The following is a 12224-nucleotide window of genomic DNA, read 5'->3' on the forward strand; positions in this document are numbered from 1 at the left end:
ACTTATGGTCTATATTGAATTCATTAAAGCACTTTTTGTTAAAATTGCCTTTTTTTGTTAATGTTTCTGTACCAAAGTAGTTTTTTTTTCAAGAAAGGAAAGTCTTCAAATGCTGTCTTGTGATATCCGTCATGGGGTCCCCTGCTTGTACTTCATATTATAGATCTCACAGCTGGAGTGGAAAAGGGGCAGATTTGCTTTGCAGGAATTTTTTGATAAAAATCCAGCTCTTGTTACCTCTGCCTTCAGTGTTAAGTAACGGAAGACCATTCTCGCTAAAATTCAAAGAAAGTATCTTTGAAAGAGCAGATTCCTGGTTCTTCTTCCTGGCATACATCAGACAACACAGCGAACCTAAGAGATGACCCCAAGCACACAATGCAGCTGAGGGAGAAAATCTGATTTTCACCTGCTGTTGTACATGCAATAGCAAAAGTGCTCTTGAAAGCGATGTAGCTTTGCACGTGTTACACTATGCTCTTGTAAACAGTAACAGGACACTAATTTATATTGGGAACTTTGCAAAGTATTTCCTTTGCTGGTAATACTCAAGCTATGTAACTATTCGAACCTCTCTAACTATCACTCCAGCAAGAACTGAATCATACAAATTTCAGCAATGACAGATGCACAGGAAAACTATTGCACAGACAGAAGAGGACCAAGTGCAGGCAGTGCATAACGTGTATAACACATGCTTTATGCTCTTAGACTCTGGTACAAGTCCATTCTGTTCTTCAAAGTGGAAATGACCTTTTAGTGGTTGTCATTTACTTTCTGCCTCCTGTTTTCCATTTCATTTTTTGAGCTATGTACATAAACCTTTTCTTGTGCTTTAGTTTTTATTTTTGGTATAGCAGAAGGGTTTTTCCCCTGCCCATAGTAAGACTTTAAGAATAGCATAGCATGTAAAGATTGAAAGAACCTAAAAATTTAAAGCTTCTACCAATTCCTCTGTAGTCAAGCAGCAGCTAGGTATGCAGCTCTTCCAGTGCATAAGAAATGGAGATCTTCATTAGATGAAATGCGGAAGGAGACCTCTAGGAGGTACCTACAGCTCTCAAAAGATTTAGGATACTTCAATCTCAAAATAAGTAAGGCCCACCTAACCAGCTGGCCAACCTTTATGAATTTTTGGGGACCTAACTGATACCTGTATCACTATAATGCTTACAGGGACAGTCCCCAAACCACTTACAGATGCAGCCATGGAACTGCATTGAATTTTTTTTAAGAATTCAATGTGTGACCCAATTTTCTCTTTCTCTGCCTCTTGCATATGTCATAATTTTCCTTGAGGAGAAAATCTCCTGTATGAAAATGCTTGCTGGCAAGAAATCTCCTTTTGTTGCTGGTTTCCTGCTTTGCTACTCCAATCTGAGGGATTTCAGAGAAAAAGAATGGTTTACTCCCTCTCTCTAGCATATCAGCTAATGCAGAATGTTTCACTGGTCTGTGAAAGGCTTTTTCTCTGTCTTTGGGGAGTGTTATTTCTGATCCCCAATGTAGCAGTTAATAAAGTCTCAATAGTCTTTCCACCATTTCCCTCAGCACCAGTTTGCAGTCCTAAAACTCCACTGCTCCTGTCACTCTCCAGCCTCTCCAATCTTCTCTGCCAAATGATGTTTTCCTTAGCAGGAACTTCCAATGTAGCCCCAATTGTTTCTGTTTTATTGAGGGATTCCTCCTGAGTGGATTTTTCGATAGCACTTTTAACCACACCAGCAGCCACGCTCCTCTAAAGCAAAATTATCTACAGCTTCTTCAGATTTAATAGCAGCAAAGTTTTTAATGCTATCTTACTGAAGTCCCCTGAGCCTGCAATAGGTTCCTTCTCTTAATATTCCATTATGTCTGACATGCTCTTGCCATCCATGGAGAGAGATTGGATCTTGTACTCCGAGCTTCCAGGCTATCACATTTCCTCCCTTTCCTAACGCACATCCTGCTCTCTCCTGGAGGTCACTCCGAGAACGGAGCTGGCGTGCAGAGGCACACCACACAGAATGAGACTAGCCAAGAAATCCAAGTTTGAAGAATTCTCTTTTTTTTTTTGGCAAAGGCAAGTATTTTTAGACTATATAACAACTTCTGGTCTGGCCGTTTTCCTTCTCCCTCTCACAAGAGGTGTTTTGAGTGAGAATTTTCTTGGTAGCCCAAGTGGGTCTCAGCGTGACGGGCAACTGCTGGCCCTCGTCTGCTCCATCAGGTGCCAGCCAGACCCCACCGTGTGAGAGGAGGACGTTGACACTTGTGTGCATTTGGTGACAAAATTAAGATCTGATGGAAAAGGGGAAGACATCAAGTGGCCATAAAAACATGGGAGTAATACTCAGCGGACAGGCATTCAAGGGCTAGCTGCGTCAAAACCAAGCACTGCTGGCACTCTCGTTTTACAGGGCTAAATGCAGGGAGCACACTGCTGTCTGCACAGTGAAATTCAGAGTAAACGAAGGCTCGGTTGAGAGGAACGTGCCAATGACGAGGTGTTCTAATAACTGTGATGATATTAGGGACAACTCGGGTAGAGGCGGTGTTAAGAGTTTTATCAGCCAGTTTTAATTAACTCTGCAGGCAGTAACATGAGAGCACAAAGGGAGCTGGTTCACTACTACTTGAGATTCTCAGATAAGAAGCACTCAGTGATATTGTGCTGTACTTTACTGTCTCTGAATGATAGATTAACATACTATATAAATAATATAGTATATACATGTGGATATCTGTAAAGAATCAAGGATTTAGTTATAACTTGCCACATTTCTACAGTCTCACCACTTTTTTGATTATCTACTTATTTTCAAAGGCAAATTAAGACCAAATATTTGGAAACCTTTCTTCCATTTATAAGAATAATTTTTTACATTTATAAGAATACTTTTACTAAGCCCAGTTCCAAACTCTGATGCTTAAAAATCAGCTATCTTGCTGTTGATCCCGCTGATGAAAGGATCATCACCTGTACCAATAACTGCTATGTTTGCGGACCTCTGCTCTCACCCATGGCGAACAGTGACAAAATGTAATGATCACACCCTGGGTTCCTAGCTGCTACCACCAGTATCTGAGCTGTTTCCCTGCATATGGGCAGTGATGCCACGTTGTGAGGACGGGAGCAGCCAGGTGGTGCCTCTGCGATGCTGTGCACAGGGCAGAATGGAGCCCCACAGACTCAGGTCTGGGGATGCAGCTCCGAAACTTCCATACCCAAGCTCACATCATTTGCTTTTTCCATGTGCTGTCATTATAACTCATGGTGGCTTTCTTTGCTTACTACCAACACTCCTTACAACATCCAGAAATTCCAGTGTTTTCACACAACACGGAAGCTCTGCGTAATCACCTAAGGACAGTGACACCATCAGGAGCCACCACGTAACTTTTGCTGTATGCATTTCTGTATTATTACTATCATCTCTGTTATTCCAGCATGGCAGGCACCAACTGCTAGTACTGTGCTATAAGTTCTGTCATGTTCTCTGACGTCTGGCAGCTGTATTTATTTGTTTAGCCTCAGAACAGGATTATTAGAACCCATAAATTCCGAGTTGGTTGGTACAAAAAAAAATAAAAAATCCTAAGGCAGTGGGAAATTAACTGTAGTCACAGAGATAAAACTGTGTTGTGTTAATGTACCAAACACACAGCTACTAGAGTGCAGAGCTGTGCTTCAGCTGGATGTATTTACATTTTTCTGGTCAGCACTGCCTGTTTCTCCCTGACACTAATGCAATTCTACCACTGGCGATAACCGTAAGGGCTGAAGCATTTACCTCCCCTAGTAAATACAACACCGTGGCAAAAACATTGCACTGGCCATGCTTTACCTGTGTCGTTGCTTTCACAATTAGAATTGCAGGAGTATTAGCAAGGTTTGGAAAAGCGATGTACAAAAAGGCTCTGGATTTAATGGGGAGCCAATGCAGAGAGTTGCTGAAGTATTCAGACGGTTATGACCCACCTGTAAGCACACAAACAATCCTAAAAGGAATAAGTCAAATCAACCCCCCAGCTACCACTGTGTTGTGAGGGAAAAGATGAATGCATACAGCAACTGCAGAAGCAGATGCACCAAAAGTTTATGTGTATCTTGCTTTAAAATTTAGTAAGAATACTTCAAAACGCTGCTGTACCACACCTTTTGTCTGTGGAAGAAGACCGCTGATGGTGTGGTTCTAGAGTAAAGATGGAGGGCAATCTGTATCCAAACCGGATGTTCATTTGGCATATAAAAGCAAACTTCAATGAAATAAGTTTGCAGTGAGCACTGAGATAACTGAAATTGGGCCATTCTTTGTCTCCTCCCTGGATTTTTGCTGAATCACAATTTTCCACATCTCTGTAACCTCCCGTGCAGTTTATATATGTTGCGTGATTTAGCAAATAAAACTAAACAGCACCTTTACTGCTAATGATGTGAGATACAGGCTTTTACTTGTGTCCGCTGCTATTTAATGACCTAAATATCTTCCACACTTTTGATAGCCGGCTTAAAAGATATTGATTCCCTGAAGTTTCTGTTGCTTGCATTGCAAAGAGCTGCCGTGAAAAGCAGTGACTCAGCTAGGCAGAACATACAGCAGTTGTTAACATGTCTCAGGCGATACTGTAGTAAAGAAATCTTAAGAGTAAGAAATTCAGGACTCGAGCATTTGTTGACAACCTCTCTGATCATTCTCCTTTTGCAAAAATACCGCCAGCTCAGAAGAACTGAAACAACAGGCACTTCTCACTGCAGGATTCATTTACCCAGCAGAGTATGGCGCTGCTCTACACTGCTTTACACTCCTGCGTGTCTTCCCAGATACACCACAAAACCTCACCCCTCATCTCTCTTGCTCACCCACGAGGTTGGCTGCTGGGCTGTTGCATCCCTTGAATTCCACAGAACATATATGTCAAAGATCTTCTTACCTCAAACCACCTCGCATCCTGGTCTTTTTGTCTGCCCGGTATTTTGCCAGTGAGAATTTCCGTGCCCTCAGGGGTTGGTCAGTTTGCTTTTGCTTACTTTTGTCTTACTTGCACAGTGCAAAACTATACAACTGAAAGGCATACACCTGTACAGAACTATGGATTTGAATCAAATGCTACGGTAGTCAGTTTTTCTTATAATCATTTAAACTGAATTGTCTAAATTTTGTTACTCTAAGTGCTAAAAATTCTTCATTCCATCTTAAAGCGACTGGGTGAAACTAAAGAGTCAACATTTAGAGAAACTGGCCTTCTCTGGGATTTATATGAAGAATGAGCATTTATCGTACCCATAAACCTACAAAATCCTGACTTACTCCCTTCCGTCAGCATTCTGAGTTTTCAAGGCTCTGTTTTTGAGGCAATACTTGTTTCAATAGTTCAGAAACACTGGGCTGTTTCACGGCAGAGGCATTTTTCAAGTGTCCACGTTTTGTGCTGAGATTCTGTCTGCAGAAATCTCCCCCCCCTTCACATTCAGTTCAGGAAGGGCAGCTGAATCAAACTGCGCTTCAGGATGCAACATTCACAATTATTATCACTTCGTTTTTCATCAGCACCTCCAAACTCCACTTTTGCTACCAGGGTGCTTCTTGCTGGATAGGCAAACACAAGCAGGCTGTGTGGCAGAGCTCAGGGTGCCTGGGCTGAAAACGGAGGGCGTGAGCTGAGGTGGAAGGAGTTCAGCAGAAAAATGGAGAGCTGAACTCTTCGCTTGGCAAACTGGTATGAAACAGTAATGCTTCGCAGGCATTGCAGAACAGATGATCTTTAAAGATTTAAAAGAGAATATGTTCTCTTATTTAAAAGAGAAATAGTGACTTTTCAGATTGGAGCAAATCCTTATAGTTTCACTTGCAGTTTGTATGCAGTCAAATGACAACTCCAGAAAAAAATCCCCTCTTTACCTCTAGTGATCTATCGGATATTGCAATTGTCTGGCATCTCTTCTAAAGCATAATAATAAAAATAATAACAACAACAGTGGTTTTCTATCCGCATACTTATAGTTACATTTGAATAATATTCACTCCATTTTCATAATAGAAAATAACATAATGATCTGGCAGGTTCTGCTAGTCTGGGGGTTACTTATGTGCAGATCAAGAATTTTCTTACAGACTGGGAGATAGAAATTGGAGAGATCTTTATTTCAGTATCTCTGATTCAAATGAGATTTACCTCTCATCACACCACAAGGCTACAAGATTTCTTCCATGTGAATGCAGAAGGTGAGGATTCTCCTCTGTTTACACTGGTGAAGGCAACTGGTTTTTCTTTTACAGGCAGGTGCAGCTTTGCTCTTCTCTCATGGCCCAGTGAGGGACAACACAACCTGTTCACTTCTTAAATGGCTGCCAGCTTGGTGGGGGGCACGAGCACTTACACTGGACACCTCCAGAGCTGGCAGTGCACACTGCAACTGCACGAGCTGGACTTACCCCTCTTGGGTGAGCACCACAGCTGCTCTCCTGGCTGCAGCCCTACATTGGAGATGAGGGCTGTGATTCCCTGCCCATGGCCAGGGGATTAGAACTAGGTGATCTTCAAGGTCCCTTCCAATCTGAGTCATTCTATGATATTATGATTTGTTGACAGAGGTTGAGTCCTGCAGCTCCTGAGCTGTTGGAGATTTTTTCTCACACCATGGAGATGAACCCCAAAGACTTGATTAGAGACTCACCTGGGAGCGAGCACGCATTACTCCACAAGCCGTCCATAACAGCTAGTTGCTGTTCAGAAAGGAGAACTGCGATGATATACACAATCCAACATCGGGGTGACTGAGTCCTATCAATAACAGCACTATTGCACGGAACATTTCGGTCAGTGCAGGAAGAAGTTATGCCCATTTTCGCAATGAGTATCAGGTGCTTGGTAATTGTATTCAATCTGAATGCAGAAACAGCAGCTGCACTCCATTTAAATACTGTGTCTTAAAGCTTTCACCTGGATTTGTTCCAGCAAATACTGTATATTTAGTAACAGCTGATAACAAAACATCGTTTCCCATGCTATGACTAGTCTTTAAGCATCAGTAAAAATGTACTTAATCAATTTATATTAAATTACTGTGCAACCACCATGGCAGTTTAAGGCTTTGCCTATGTATATGAGACATTTTACCAGATAATTATTACATTCCCTTAACTAAAGTGGGGGAGCAAACCCCCACTTCTTCTACCTTTTGGAGCTGCGTCCTCTGCGAGCGCCTTTGGGGGCAGTGACCCGCTCTTTGCTCCTGTGGTACACGCCTGCCTCGCTGACGAATGTGAAGACAAGCAATTCTGCCATAAAGTAATCATGAACCAAGTCTATCATTCCCCATGGCTTCACTGGGCTTTGAATACAGCTCTTAAGGTACCAATACAAACATCAATTTTGCATTACTTCATAAATTGGAGTGGTGCAGTTGCTCTCGCCACTTATGGAGCTGGGAAACCTTGATCTTCCTCTACCCCTCCTACCTGCTTCTGCTGTGATCTTGTGCAAGTCCCTTCGTTCCTCCCTATCTCACTGTCTTACCTTAAAAAAGTAAAATAATGAAGCACATCTGCTATTGAAATTTTTGCCCGCAGTGCCATGTCTATTTATGCACAGGACTATGTATAAAAAAGCTGTACGCATTTCCTTTGTGTGCCCCTACCAGTGTAAGTTTATGTTTGGATGTGAAATATAACCATTTTACATTACTACAATTTTAAACGTCTTTTGTTAGGACCTATTTATAATTACTGAAGTGTTTCCCTTGAGTACCCTTAGCAACTAATTTCGGGATCTGGGTAAATAGAATATAAACTTATGCTGGGCTGTGTAGACATTTATCAAATCAAATGATTACAGAAAATTAATCTTTCTACAGTGGTCTATCAAGTCACAAGAAATCAAGTGCATTTTAAATGCATGTATCTAAATGTTAGCAAAAAACAAAAACAAAAAACAAACGAACAAAAAAACCCAACTCACATGCAAACAACCCTACAGATGGGCCCTATGAATAAACTTAAACATGAACCATGTCCATCTTTTCCCACTTACCGCCTCTCTAGACTCTCACTGTGAATTTCTTTAGCAAACAGATTGACTGGATGGGCAAATATTTGCTCAGTTTTCCTTGCTCACATATCCTTGGTCTGTTTTTTTTTCTTTTCTTTCTTTTTTTTTTTTTTAGTTGCTGTCTCCCTGGTCATTTTGTTTTTAAAAGCTCTTTTGGTGACTTTAAAACACAAACTTACATTGATGTGGGTCACTGGAAAACAAAAGGTTAAATGAAAGGCTAAATGCACTTCTTCTGCAGAGGTTTTGGGTGCTCTTTGAAGGAAGAATTTGCCCATTATTAATTGAGATAATTTCATGACATTTGGGGGGCTTTAGCTTATCTGTATATACTTTTTTATTGTATACACTTTTTTTTCAAGTTTCTCATTAGGAATTATGCAATCTTAAATACTAAGGGCCAAACCTGATAGGAGACTTGATGTTTTTGCAGCTGTGCCACTGTAAAGAAGGTCAGAATTTTGCCCCAGAAGCACTGAGAGCATTTCCAACCTGCCCTTGGCACGAACAGGCTCTTCCCAAACCCAGCTAAGACTCTGCTCATACATCTGTTGCTCTCCTCCCTTTGAACCCTAACCCTTCATTTCCAGACACCCATGCCCTCCACCAGGCGACGGTGTGGATCTCTTCAGAGGTTTTCCATGCCAGGCACCCAGAAGTAGCCTCTGAGAGCTGCCCGTGATCCTGCTGCACGTGAAGGATGCGCTCCTGCAGGGCCCGTGAGCTCCAGCTGGGCTGGAGCAGCTCAGCAAGCCCGGCCCCACCACGGGCTCTGGTTCTCCTGCACTCCAACAGGCACATTCCTGCAGCCACATATTTATTTAATGTTAATGCCTTGTCGTCTTGACATTCATAATGTGCAAAGCTAGGAAAGTAATTAAAGTTAATTCCTGCTTGGGGGAGGAAGAGAAAGGTGGGGGGAGCATCCTCACTGTAAATTCTTATTCATATTTCTTTCCTGTTTTGTGATTCTCAATCGGAGTTTTCTAATAACAGATCATTTCTTTTTGTCTAACTTTAATCTGGCCCTGCTTGACAAGCACCATCCTTTTCATTGAAGGGTAAGACCACTTAAAGAAAGGCCAATAAGCCCTTGCACTGCTCAGCTGACTAGGGTGATTTGTCACCCTGTGCAGTGGTGGTCACACCAATGGATTTATCTCAAGGTAAATGGAGATGCTGAGACCTGGGACCTGGAGCTTTGATTAAGGCCCCCTTTTTGTAGTGTTGATAGATGTTGCTTGTGTTTATCTATTTGAAATGCCACTAAATCTGTGAATACAATGGAAAAAGAGAGTAGTTTGCAGCTGAAAACATATTAGTGATTTATGTTTCACTAAGAAGCACAATAAAGAGACAGAGGCTATTAAGAGGAGCTATTTTCATGAGAAATAGTTCTGCTTTAAAACATTATCAACCACACCTTGATAAAGACCTACATGCATGCATAATCATGTTTACTTATCCCGTTAGTTGAGTGCAATATACATTTGGAATGCACAGCCCCAAATTATTAATAAGCCACTAGATGCTTTGCCATGCAAATGCGTAAGAATAGGATACTTTGCATGTTAATTGTCTTTCAGAGAAAAAGCAAGCATAATGCACTGACCCAGGACTTCAGATGGACTCCACATCCCTTAAAACCACTTCAAATCCCACTGACCATTATTGCCAGCATTTATTCACAACATTTTAGTAGAAATAACCAGTGGGGTGACACAAAAGGATTATAATGCATTGATATAACTTATAACATGAATCAATGTCAACAAGACGCACCCATTTAAATGAATAGGGTCAGATGAGAATGCTGTATCACCCTGACTCGTGTGACAGTTACAAATGCATAAGCTAGTATGCATAATAGGAGTGTACAAACCAGTAGAGATTTGTAAACTTGGTTCATTTCAAGCAGAACTGACCCACAGGAATGGAAAAAGGAAAAGCCAACTGAGCTGTCTAGAAATAAGTGATTCTGTAGGTTGTTGTTTAACGAAAGGCATAATGAGGTTTCATTTTCCCAAGCTTGAATAGAGTACATGGACCTAAAACACTACTGGGTAGCCAAGCTGCTATTTATCTACAGTGCTCAATTAAAAGAAAAAGATAACACATTCACTTCCAAACACATTTCTGTTTACAAATGCAAAATAAAGCTTCATTGGTCTGCCTCGTATATGCAAATATATAGGCAAACTGCAATTACATGTTTGGAATTAACTGTGCTGTGTTATGATTTATTGAAATGTTCTGAGGATTCCTCTTCAGCACTAATGAACAGCGGGGGGGAGAGGGGGGCTATATAATGCGTGTGCACCTGGAGCATGAAAACTAGTACAGTAAGTTAGGTACCTGTAGGGCGATGCTCTGTCTATGGCTTGGCACTGCAGTGTACTGACAGTCTAGCAAAGCTCTTAAATCTGGACAACACCTGCACCTCATTTGCTTTACAGAAGCGCCATGACCTGACTGCTGATGGTGAGCCCTCCCTTTCATCCTCAGGATTATGACAAGTTATTAATTGCCACCATTAGCTGCAGCAGCCTGCTTGAGATCTCTGCTGCTCTCTGGAGGTGAGAAACTATGTGCATGTGAATGCAGAGAGAAAAGATGTGAAGCATTGGGGCAAACAGAGCAACAATCTGCCCGAAAGGGATTGTGAGATTGTGAATAATTTATTAGAAAACATTTTTCTTTGTCCTTCCCACAGACCCACAAATCCTCCCTAAGCGCTCTTTACCAGCCTTGCAGATAATGTACTTACACATCTCAGAGCTTGCTAAATAGACTGAACAGGCCACAGAGTTCACTCCTAACACCGCATCTTCAGAGCGCCTTACACAGATAAAACACTTTCATCCTTTCCTGGAAACCCTTCCTACAGAATTTTTAGTAATTAGGTAGAAAAGTGAATATAAGATGGAAATTCAATTCTTGGAAAATATTAATGTTTTTTTAACTGAATTTGTCAGTTCCTAGCTACAACAGACCAAATTTCTGGGTGGATTCACACCTCATTTCACCCTGCTGCATGCACATGCTTGAAAGTCCTCAACCTGTCTCATTAACATTTTTAGACACCAAGCGTCATATCTCACCACCTCATGGTGGTTGAATCTGAGACATGAGGAAATGCACGTTCAAAACAGGGTAGAGACAGGAGCACCAACTTTGGTAACTTAATTTTTATACCCTGGGAACTTCGTGCTTCTATCTCTATGTATAGCCACTAGCACACAATGGGTATATTTGGGTATAAGCAAAAGATCACAAATATGGGGGCGGACAGGGAGGGAAGATGACAAGAAGCACAAAGCATTAACTTATGTCACCAAAAATAGCTTTGAGGGAGCTGTGCTGGTGTAGGGCACCTGCAGGGTGTCTGGAGAGATGCTGACGTGTGAGCCTGCCCCAGGAGCCCACCCTGAGGACCAGGCAGGTGAGGACTCAGTTACAGATCAGCTGCATGCTGGGCTCTGCTCCAGGGCTCCCCTCCGCTGAAATCCAGAGACAGGAGCAAGGAAGAAAAGAAGGGACTGGTGTACATCTTAGTCTCATCCAGACCAAGAGTTAGGATGTGGTGAGTGGTGGCTGCCAGGCCTAGAATTCAAAAGGCCTTCAGGAATAGAGACGTAGCCCAGCAGTCTAAATTAAAGAGAGGAGTTGAGTTGTCAGAGGCCCAGCTGCACCTTAAGGAACAACTACAAAACAAAAAGAAGCTGCAGTTACAGCTAAATCTTCCCCCACCTAGCAACAATAACAGTGTTGAAGATGACATAGCACGGCCTCCCGTACAGCATGCAAACTGGAGTACAAACCATGAGGACTCCAGGAATCTGTTCTTGTCACCACAACGTGCTAAAGCCCTTGACAATGCTTTACTGTGTTTTCTCTCACACCAGACAAAAGCTGCTACCTTAAGTACACCCAGTCTTACTACTCACCTCTAGGCTGCAGAGGTACTCCCTACTCTAAAACAGGATGCGGAGGTGAAGAAAATTTCTGAAGAAACCTGAACTACAGTCCGTTATTTTGGCAGTCCCTCCACAGTATTTGCAAGACACCCAGTAATATAATGTTCAACCTCTAATAGAAAAATACTCTATATTTAACAGAATATATTGTAAACACAATACATTCTATTTTTCATTTTTGCTGTATGTCTGAACTTTTCAGTTCCTCTGCCTGGT

The 12224-nt window shown here is 41.9% G+C and overlaps 1 protein-coding gene across 15 annotated transcripts in view; it reads right to left on the reverse strand.

Annotated features, from left to right (window-relative positions):
- LOC310903257 (uncharacterized protein) overlaps nucleotides 1-12224 on the reverse strand; it is a 142905-nt gene that overhangs the window by 78767 nt on the left and 51914 nt on the right. The window lies entirely within an intron of this gene.

Source organism: Anser anser, assembly GCF_964211835.1.
Source record: "Anser anser genome assembly, chromosome: 8".
NCBI lineage: Eukaryota > Metazoa > Chordata > Aves > Anseriformes > Anatidae > Anser > Anser anser.